This window comes from Monomorium pharaonis, chromosome 1, assembly GCF_013373865.1.
Source record: "Monomorium pharaonis isolate MP-MQ-018 chromosome 1, ASM1337386v2, whole genome shotgun sequence".
Classification (NCBI taxonomy): Eukaryota; Metazoa; Arthropoda; class Insecta; order Hymenoptera; family Formicidae; genus Monomorium; species Monomorium pharaonis.
In genome coordinates this window covers 21,320,569-21,332,117 of record NC_050467.1, presented here as the reverse complement: position 1 = coordinate 21,332,117, position 11,549 = coordinate 21,320,569, and positions in this window count along the sequence as shown.

Here is an 11,549-nt window from a genome sequence, read left to right as displayed (position 1 = left end):
TATATAATTGAACACGAAAGACATGTGGTCTCTCTATCTCTCTCTCATTTTTTTACTCAAATAGTTTTCCAACATAATTTTCTTCGAAATAAGAAATAATTTAAAAATAAAGATACGTAAAACATATTTTGTTCTTAAATGTTGTAAAAATTATTTATTAAAAAATGTAACGTTAATAAAAAGAAGGAAAAGTTAAATGTTACGATATTACACACGTAATACTTCATTTTAACAGAGAATGGCAAGAGAGTTTCTTCATTTAATCGTCGATAATATATCTCGATGTATTAGGGAGAATGAAATCGAGACTCGTTATTTCATTTCGACGGGTTATATTTGTCGCTGGCTATCCACGACGATTCATTTGGCGCCATTACACATTTGCTATATAATTTTGTGAAGGTTTTACGGGGCGGCCATTAGATTTAGGTGCGCGATATATTTCACGCGCGAAAAATGACGTAGCGAGTGGAGTTCGTTGCCGAGTGGATTGCAGTAAACCCTAGTTGAAACAAATGTGATCGATGGACCATTTGCGATACGTCGGGTAAAATCGAGATAATGTTATGTTCGAACGACACATTCGTGTGTTAAAACTGACGTTTTCTTAATTATACGTTCATTATATGCGTGTCCACAACGAACTTTCTGATCCTTAATCGAAACGGTGGACAACTTTCCGGAAGCACAACTTGCATATCCTTAACTTTTTTACTGCTATATATTATTCATATTTCGATTTTGTATTTCTTATTTAATATCTTCTCTCAAGAGCTTCTGACGATCAGTTTCTCTTTAAAATCACGAGATATTCATATTACTCACCTAAGTAATCATTTAATATCGAATATCGAGAAATTATTACCCTCGGTAAAGTCTGCCTTTGAAATTTGTTCGCGGTTTTTCCATCGTTCGCACACAAAGAACACACCGAGACCGTTTGAAAGCACCCACACCTCCCCCCACGATAAATGCTATCGGGGGACGACTCTATTCTTTTAGGCCACGAAGTTCTTACGATCGAAAGTAAACATCTAAGCACTCTACAAACGTACCCGAAACTGTATGAGACGGGGGCGTACAGGCCGGGGAGATTTCTACTGCCTCAAAAGCGCGCCTCTTGTGCTCTCGTTCGCTTTAAAAAGGGTCTCGAGGAACCCTCTTCAAGTTCCGTCGGTCTTTTATGGTGACAAAGTGGATCGATCTCGTCAGTGTCTGCTCGCTCGTCCTGCCATTGGATATCTCGCGGAAGGCCCAGATTCCCCCGTTCAATCCTCCAAAAAACTTTTCACTCACAGTTTCGTATCATGCAAAGTTTTCATTCGCCCAGCTTTTCCTAGCCCACCCGTATTAACTGTATATTCCGATATAATTATGTTACGTTAACCGAGCTGAATGGAAGCACCTTTTTGATACGCTGAACTTTCTACACGATTTTTCTATTTAAGAGGAAAATGCAGAATTAGTCCTTTGCAAGGTATATCTTTCAAACAAATATTAATTCGACGCATTTTTATTTTGCATTAGAGGTACTCAGTATGTGTTTCATATCTCTCCATTTATTTAAACATAATTTCAAATTATCAAAATTCACTTGTCTCAAACAGAAGTCATTTCATTGATGTAATGCGAAGTGAAAAGAATTCTATTTATTTGTGCTCGACGAACACGGAAAATGTAATAAACTATTATCGCCCAATGTAAATTTTCTAACTATGGAACATACGTGTCACGAGGGCGTTACACATCCTACAAAATTATAACGCAAGACTCGCTTTAATGCTTCATATAACACTGTGGTATATAGCTAATGGCCGCCTAAGTGTGGAAAGCCGAGAAAAGCGTTGTGCTCGGCGCGATAGGGAGTTTATCGAGTGTTCGGAAGGTGTGGGTTACGCAAATAAAAGTGCAAATACCTGTACGCGGTATGAAAGTGGATACTTGGAGTGTGTAGCACCGTATGTTTATTCAGAAAATGGTACCGGGGATCCAACCGCAAATTCGCTCAAAGTATTTCGCGCTAGTCGCGTGAAACGTATCTCGTTTTACAGTCAGTAATAATACTCGTACCCCGCCATACAACGTAATGTATCAACACGTTGACGTATCAATGACAGCATGCACGTGGCAGATCCCACGAAAGCCTAATTTTCCCGACCGCGGGAATACGCGCTTTTCTTTCACGCGGGTTCCGAATTTCGCGCTGGATAAATATCTCGTAATTCTCGCATGGAGAACGCGTGTCGTTTGATTGTACGCGCGCGTAATTCCTGCGTGCAACCCAGACATTACCTTGCAAAAGCACTCATTACGTCTTCTTTCTCAGACGCGTATTTGCACGCTATTTCTAACAAGCGCCGGCCGCATTCTCGCGTCAGAGAAATCATATTGCCGCCACGAAAGGTGCTTGATACCTATTAGAGAGAACGTGTTTTGTGATACCGCAACATCGTTGCATTCGCGTTCTGGAATTGTGTGTTCTTGAAGGAAGACACAAAGGCTCACAAAGGTAAAACTTTGCTATTTCTTGCAATCAGATTTCCTGATTGGCGCCATTATATGCTTACTATTACTATTAAAATATACATATAAAACAATTGCATCATTATTTATCGGTGAAGCTAATTACAAAGTGTCAAATAGTAAAAAAAAAATTAGTCGCGGTCGTTCGGTGAGCCAAACGCTATCAAAGTTGAATGTAAGATTGTTTAAGTGAAGAAAAGTAGCGTTGATGTATCGCAAGACGCGGTAAACGGTCTCGCATAAAGCATATCCGTTGAGATCGCGTCGGTCTCTCTTCAAATAAGCCTTTGCTTCAAATGCCCGCTCTCGAGATCCCGCGCGCGTACTTGATAGGCCACTGACCGACCGATCGACCGACCGATCGGCTATTATTTCAGATTCGAAAATTGCGCGCGTTTCCCGCCGCGCCGCGTGGCAATTGATCCCCCGGATCGGTCGGAACGGGCTTCGGTCTCGCGGGTAGAAAGCCAACGCGTCGTAACGACAAGTAAGGCGCTACGCGCACGAAATCAGATGTTAATGGCGTTTCCGTGCTCGGTGAATTGCACTGCGCCCCGGCGCAGTAATTGCAGCTAGACGTTCGCGTATCGTGCAGTCCAACAGCTCTCGCAGCGACGGGGGACGCGACGAGTTCGCGTTGAAACAAAATTCCGTCTCAATTTCGCGGGCGTCGCGACGCGTCGCGTCGCGGCCAACACATACTTCGCCGGCTAATTCGCCGCAACGCGACGAGCTGCATTAGCTCGTTCGTAGGAGCGGAAGGCGCCATACGAAAGGAGACTGAGAGAGAGAAAGAGAAGCGTGCGTTACCTTATCTCTACTCTTTTAAACTTCGGGGAACGCCCGCCGAAGTTGCTCGCCGTCTGCGGGAGAGCAGGCCTGTCAGAATCGTGCCGATAAACTTAAGTAGAGGCGTCTGGCGTTCCACGGACGCACTTGAAACGCGCCAAATCGACGGCGCGGCCTTAAATCTCTGAATCCTCTTCGAGCACACGCGATACCCAATCCTTCGTGCTCAAATCAAATCGGCGCGCTAGGTTTTCGCTCCCTTTTAATATTATGTATACACACTTTGGTGAATCACACTCGATAAGAGAGTTCGACAGCGCGTCACGATAAGCGGAGCTTAACTGAAAAATTACAGGCCAAGCCGGTATTGGAAAGCTACGGAGAAACGTACACCAACGAAATGCCAGTTATGTAACTATCGATAAATGAAATACCGTGAAAGATATGCGGATGTTTGTTTGCTGAATGTGAGTTCGGCGTGTTAAAAAAAGTCTGTCATTAAAAATTATCATTAGGGCGCGCCCGTGGTTGTTCGATACGGCAAAGATAAACATCGAATTAAATTAGACGCAAACGTTTTGGCGCGTTGTTACATATCGAATAATAAAAAAAAGTCCATGTGCCTATACATACAGTTTTTTATTCAAAATTTATCGGTAAACAGCTACCTCATGTCTTTTTCATATGCCGATGATGAAAAATGCAAGGCAACACGTGCCGAACAAAAAAAAATACCCTTCAAAATTTGCATCGAAAAATAGAATGTTATTTTAAAGACGCGTGCATCACTCTCGTGTTCCTCAATAACAGAAACTTCTGTGAGAATTTAATGTAGCATATATTTCGCGTTATAAAACTATTTTTGTTTACATACATATTCGTCTGTGGTCACACGTTGGCCGTATAAGCACAAATGCCGCCAGAGTCTCCGCTCTCAAAAAGCCACAATTTTAGCGGTGGTCCGACGATCGGGACCAGAGAGATTTTCGTGATTCGTTGGAGAAACCGCGCATAAAATTTCTATGTCGCGACATCCCGATCGTTCAAAATTTCCGAATCACAAGCGCGACATGCCCCGCAGCTGCACACATGCCGAAATGCGACCACGTGACGTCACACGCCCGAAGGGCTTTGCAGGTTACAAAATCAACGGTCGCGAGGAGCGCGCCTAATCGACGAACGTCGGCGTAACTTTTCATCCGCCGACGCTTCCTCGAGAGGAGGCGAATTTCCATTGGTTTTCCGGCTGAAGTTTATTAGTCGGGCCTCCGATCTTTAAAACTATGTAGAAAATGTTTAAAAAATTCGTTTATTTACTAAATGGAAAAAAAACCACGATTTTTATGGTTTTTTTATGGTTTCCGCCATGAAAATCAAATTTTCGTTAATTTTCACTATTATATTCGTAATCAGCGCGCCAAAATACGTAAGAGTACATATGGCCTGTTTTTTCTAACTACACTGCTGCACTGGTGCAACAAGTTAAAGACAAGTATATTTTTTCTCGTCAAGAGGCACGGTAGCGCCTCGCGCCAAGTGTACGTAACTTACTGCACCAGTGCAGCAGTGCACCGAAAATGAACAGACCAATAGTTGCAAAAAACCGGAGGTCGACCTAACCGGAACTTTGTCCGGTTTTCCTCAAACAACACACACACACGTCTACTCACCGTGATTGTGCCGGCGATGTCACTTTTCCCGTCGCGCGTCCGAATCCCTCCGCAGTTCCGGCAGTCGGTGCAAAATCCCACGGAACGTAGAAGAGACGGTAAGAGAACTGTGGCCAATCGGGGAGGGAAGAGAGAGAAAGGGGAGGCCGATCACCACCTCGGCATTTCGTAGCGGCTGCCGGACATGTACGTATTATATCAATCTCGTATTCACGCCGCTCTTTTTCCGTGCCGCTCTCGCGCCGTGATAAGAGTTAACCGCGCTGCGCCCGTTACGTACGACCGTCCAACTCGGTGTCTCGCGCTCAACTGGTCTCCGTTCGTTGGCGCGGATTTCTCGCCGGCCAATCGGAGTCGAGACTGCGCGGCGCGGCGCGACGCGGCGCGCCGTAACACCATTCTCCCTCGTGCTGTATATCGTGCCTCAGGTTTAACCCCCGTCAGAGGGGGACCGTACGTACGTACGCGCTCATCCCCTTTCGCTCGCGCACGCGAAGCTCTCTCTCTCTCTCTCTCTCTCTCTCTCTCTCTCTCTCTCTCTCTCTCTCTCTCTCTCTCTCTCTTTCTCTCTCTCGATCGTCCCGCTCGCACTCGTCGCGCGCGCATTACGGGTGGAACAGCGAAGCGAGCTGGCGTACGCGAACGAGCGAGCGAGCGAGCGAGCGGACGGACGGACGAGGGTCGTTGGCACGGCGCGTGTTGCTCCCGTCGCCGTTACCTCAGGTGCGAATTTCAAGACGGATTTGAATGACCTCACGTCACGTCGCGCTTATGCGCGCGCGCGCACGCGCACGCTAGCGTAGACACGACGTTTGTTTAGCCGCGAGATTACGGTGTGTCGCGCTCTTCACGCGCGCGCCTCGCGTTTTGATTGTCGCGGTATTACGGTTGTCCTTGTCACCGCAAGAGTGAGTCGCGCGGGTGAATCCGTGTCCGTCAAGGAGGGTAGACAACCGAAAGAGATAGAGATAGAGAGATAGAGAACGAGATACGTTCGATTCAACCGCAATTTGATTCCAGTTTTTTTGTTTTTGTTTCGACGTTTCGGATTTTTACTTAAAGGCCAATTGTTTCCGCACGCGTATTCGTTAAGGCTCGAAAAAAAAAAACGTGGCTGTTAAAAATTTTTGTCAATTTACGATTGCTGCCAGGACCACACTTGGCGTTATTCTTCGGACTTCGCACGAAATAATGTTGGCATACATACGCGTTTCTCCTTCGCCTCGCCCCGCGCCTATTAGGTCACGCGACAACAAAAATTCAGCGCCCACGGTGCATCTGAAGAGGAATACAACGGCACCACCATATTTAAACAGAAAATATATTAGCGTGCCGCGGTGGAACCGACGTTACAAATTGTAGTTTAAAGTCACTGCCCTACATTCTCTTCCCTTCCCGAAATAATAAACTCGCCGGTCCCGCGCAATCTTCGCGAGCCATTTTACGAGGCTGGAATTCTAGGCGCATAAAGAGCGTACTCTACGGCGTCGCGGAATTTACACGCTGGTAAACACGACAACGCGAAAAATATATAGAATATATATTTCATTTGCGTGTGGTGGTATTTATCGCGCGCCGTACGCGACGACCGCATACACTTATCGTCTTTCCCTCCCCTTCGATCTTCCCTCGCGCCCTCCCGCTTTCTCCTGACGACGATCCCTTATTCTCTCGCTCCCTTCGCTATCCTTCCTTGATAATTCCAGCGGGGCCTTGGTATAATGCTTTTTTCACCTCGCTCTCTCTCTCTCTCTCTCTCTTTTTTTCTCTCTCTCTCTACGAACCTCTAATATCTGTGCGTGGGCTTTCTCTCCCGCCCTTCCTCGAGTGATGTGAATTTTTCCCGGAAACGACTTTCCATTCGACCGCACGAATCCACGGGGATATCCCCCAGGGCGCCCACCCGCGAATTATTCGAATACCTTGGGGGTAATTCCGCTGGGAATCGTATTGCATAATGTTAAGAAAACGCGGTAAAAGCACCCGGTACGTTTCTTCGATGCGCTCCTATCCGGTAATAACACCTCTTCGTTACAACAACATTGTTTTCTTGCCGGTCTCTCTTTTATTCGCCGCTCCGGTGCCGACGTAATTTAAGTGTCTTCCCTGCCTAATGTCCACGATCCGCAAGTCCGCATCTGGGAGGGTTTCGAGAAGATTTTCATAGACCAACGTCTCGCCGATGGAAAAATTTGGCGAAAAACTGCGGAAGATGTTCCGCGGTGTGTTTCTTTTAAATAACTGCGACGATATTCGAGGATACCGCGAATTCGCTATCGGGAAACATGTCGGCGACGGTTAAACTCGCGTGAACCGCGATGCTCGGGCGTATCGACCCGAGTCCCGGCTCCCGAGAAACTTTCGCGTACGCTACGGGGAACAAGTGGAAACGCATTCCGTGCATAGCAAAAAGTAAGACACCGGGAGAAAGAGAGTGAGAGGAAGAGACAGCGCGGAATGCTGGCGCAGTCACCCTCGGCGCTCGGGAATTCGGCGCCGCGACGTCCTGCGACGTTTTCAGTGGACGCGACGCACTCACGGACGCCCGGGATTGTTCCTGGCAAGTAGGATTTAAGTAAGTTCTTAACGAGCGTCTGGTCGCCGTTATCTAGCAACCCGGAGTGGCGCTAATACGGCCGCGTTCGTCGTTCATTCCGACCCGATAGGCCACCGCGCTAGGGCAGCAGCCGGTGGCTTATCAGATCGCCGAAATAGAGTTTTAGATTAGATTCAGAGACCGGTTCGCGGACGCCTCGGCCTGCGCATAAGGACTTTTTAATGCATTCGCCGTTAAGAACTCGATTCAAACTCCCTAAACGAGTTACGGCAAAGTTCTTCTCTCTCTTTTGCGCGCGTTGCGCGCGGCCTCCTTTTTGGACCGCTTCTTTCTTTTTTATCGGACGATCTCGTGTTTCCTGTTCCCTCTTTCTCTCAACGTGTTACTCCTCCTACTCTCCGTAAAGAAAAAAAAAAAAGATACCGGAAGCTATCGCGAATCAACCGACCGTTGTCGCTGATTTCGAAGCTATTAAGGGCTTTCGGCGCGAGATGCGCCCACTTGTTAAAAGGCCAATGAGTTTATCTTCGATAAATCCCCGACTAAAAAGTCGACGGCACAAGCCAGTAAGATGTTACAATAAGATTTCTACTCAGTGTCGGAACAAGATAAAAGTTGCATTTGAAAATTTTTATAATAACGAATATACATCAAATTATTAAATAAACTGTATATTACAATTATAAATGTGATAATTTTTTGGACTCTAGCGATACTCGTGCCAAGAATATAAATTTTGTAACCTATCGCATCAAAATTTTAAGCTATTCTGAAGTAATCATAAACTTTTTAGACATAATAACTTTTTAAATTTATTATGATACAAATTGTTATAAACCATTTGACCGTTATTCGCTAAATTACAATTATAAATATAGTTTTGTATAATAAGTTTGAGTATTTTCCTTTGAATAAAACAGATTGTGTTTCCGTTTCTTGCGTAATCGTATGTGTATATTAACACAATATTAGATTTGTCGTATTGCTACACGCAAAACTCGTTTTCATCGCACATGCATATGCTTGGGAACATCGATCGATTCCCATTCCTACGAAGCAACGTTTCGCTTCGTCGGAACGCATTTCTAAAAGGCGAATCCGAAACGTCGACGATTCCAGATTTAACGTTAAAAATGAGTTCATAACACGAAGAAAGATTTCCTGCCGTTCCTGATCCGTTTTCCAGTAAAGAGCTCGATCGTGTCCCGTAAATGCAACATGATTGGCCGTTGACATTCTGCATTTTACAGATTTAAAATATAGCTGGAGATTATTCTGTATTCCAGAGCGTAACATATTTGTACGCATTAGGGAAAACGCAGAGGTTTTTCATATTACAAAACGTTCTCTGATAACGGATTGTACAGCGATTCATGTGAAACGTTTGTCAAACGTGTTGCATATTCGTTTTGATTCTCGTTCGCGCGATATTTCTTTTCGCCACCGTGTTTGCTCTCCACGATTATTAAACGCACCAACGATTTTTCGCTAAAATTAAAATTGATATTGAATTCTATGGAATGTCAATCCTCATCGAGAGAACAGCATATGTCACGTCATACTAAAAAATCAGAATTATTGGCAAAGTATAGAGAGGGAATTTATAATTATCATTATAGTTCTAAAAATTTGATAACTTAAATATTAATTATTTTTTAATTAAATATTGAATATATTTTTATGCACAGCATATTTTTGTACAAGATACAGAAGAAAACGTGAAAAGTATAAAAATGATGCTACATAGGCTCTGATGACATTCGTTAAAGCGGTTAAAGAATCGCTTCCCGTCTGTCCTTCCCGTTAACGTGATCACTGTCAACGACTAAAATTAATTGTAAATCCTTGCACGGCTACATTGACCGGTAACCTGCACGCGACAAAAACAGAACGACGGCCCTGTCGCTGTCTCGATCGGATAAGACCCGTACGCATTTCGCCCCGGGACGTCGCGATCCATTTCCTGCGCGCGGCTTAAGCGCTACCGATCTCCGCCGTGACCTTATTTCGCAAAGACGAGACGGTAAGAAGCAAAGTAGGAGGAAAAGCAGGAGGAGAAATAAAGAATAAGAGAAAGAGAGAAAAGAGAGAGAGTGAGAGAGACAAGAGAGAAAGAAAATAAGCGAGAGCTCGCGCGCCCTTCGCCAAGTCGTGACAGAGCGACCGGGAGTCGTTTATACTGACGATCCCGTCACCTCGTCGGTTGTCACGATTCCACCAAGGCCCTTTGACGATCAAGCAGGAAAAAGAACGGAGAGCGAGCGAGCGAAGCCACGAGAAAGGAACTCGAAAACACTCGGCCATTGATATAACGAACGTGACCGCCGCGCCTCCGACACTATTATTCGCACCTTGAGAAAGGCACGAGTGCCGTCCCACGCGTCCGCAGCTCCAGTAGCGATAAATCGACGTTAAGTCGAAATTACGATCGTATCGGTCGGTTGGTAGCGACAGTGCGTGCCCGAGCAAACCATGCGGGGCTTATAAGTCCCGTTCGGGGCAACCATCTGGACCGGCCGGACGATCGCGCGTCGCGCCGCGTACACGTACGCTCTTGTATTGATGATAATTGCGCGCCGACGAGACCGCTCGTCCGCTTTTTCTTTTCATGTGAGCTCCCCGTTGCCCTTCGGACGGCGGATGTGTCGTATTTCATTTTATTTTGCACGACACGGCCGAGCGAGATTGGCTGTGAGCTTCGTGATAATTCGGTAATCTCCTGAAAGGCTGCTAAATGATAGTACTTTTTTTGTTCTGTTACGCATGTTATAACTGTTTTCCGTTTGAAAATACTTTTACACACAGACGTAGGAAAATTTTTTTGTAACTAAATTAAAAATTAATTCTTCTTGTTTCGATTGTTAGACATTTTTTGCTTATTGCAAAAATTAGATTATTATTGATTTAACATTAATTAATTATAAAAGTAAATGGTTACGATAACTCGTTTCAGGTATAATACTTTTCAAACAAATTTGAAAAAAAAAACAGAAAGAATGTTTTTAGTTGTCTACAAATAAGGATATTTATTATAAAGGATATTTATTATTTTTCAACTTTTCTTTTAGTGCATTTTCTATTTTTCATATCTTTGTATTACTTAAATGATTTATATACGCTAATATGTATTTTATGTTATTATTTTGCTGAAAAAAATATTTGTTTCTGGAAATTATTTTGATGACTATCTTGCACATATTAGATAATATTGAACATAAAATATCAGACAACCTATTTGAATATATAGCCGCAAATGACAGCGTTATGAATAAGAGAGAAAACAAACGCTTAATTAAAATGCACTGCTATAATTCTCGTTTATGTAATCCAATATCTCAGTAGCATAATTGATCGCATATCAACTTTGCGACATGCGACACTGATATAAATCAAATGTATATTGGATATACATATCATATATTTGTCAAACTTATAGCCTAATTAATAAACATGATCACGCGTAACGATGTGTTTTACGCCAATAAGTGTCGTTATGATTTTATAAACATGTGAGATCAAGTTCAAACCGTTCTCGCTCAATCATTTCGTCACGATTATTTTATAAGTTATCTATGGAACATTGTACATGCAGCGTGACATTTTTTGATTGAGGACAAGTTTGAACGGCAGTTGAAAATTGTTTTTATACTTTTAAAGAATTTTTATCTGGGTCACGTAAGATTAAATTGCACATGCAGTTGAAGGCAAAGGCCTTGATTTTTTTTAGTTTAAATTCATCGAGAATGTATTTAGAAATCGTGAGAAAAAAGTATCAACAAAGCCATGTTATATTGGCCGAATAATTTGGGGATACAATTTTTTTTAGTGTTTAAAAACACTCTCTTATGCGCTTACGTCGCACGCACGTCGTGTACATAGTGTCACTTATGCTAATTTCAAAAACCTTTTGAATCCCGGCGTAGGGTTCCGAGGGTACGAATTGTTCCTGTGGATCTTCGTGTCAGCGTCTCGTCACTGTCACGAGGGATTAAAATCCGGTTTTCGATTCA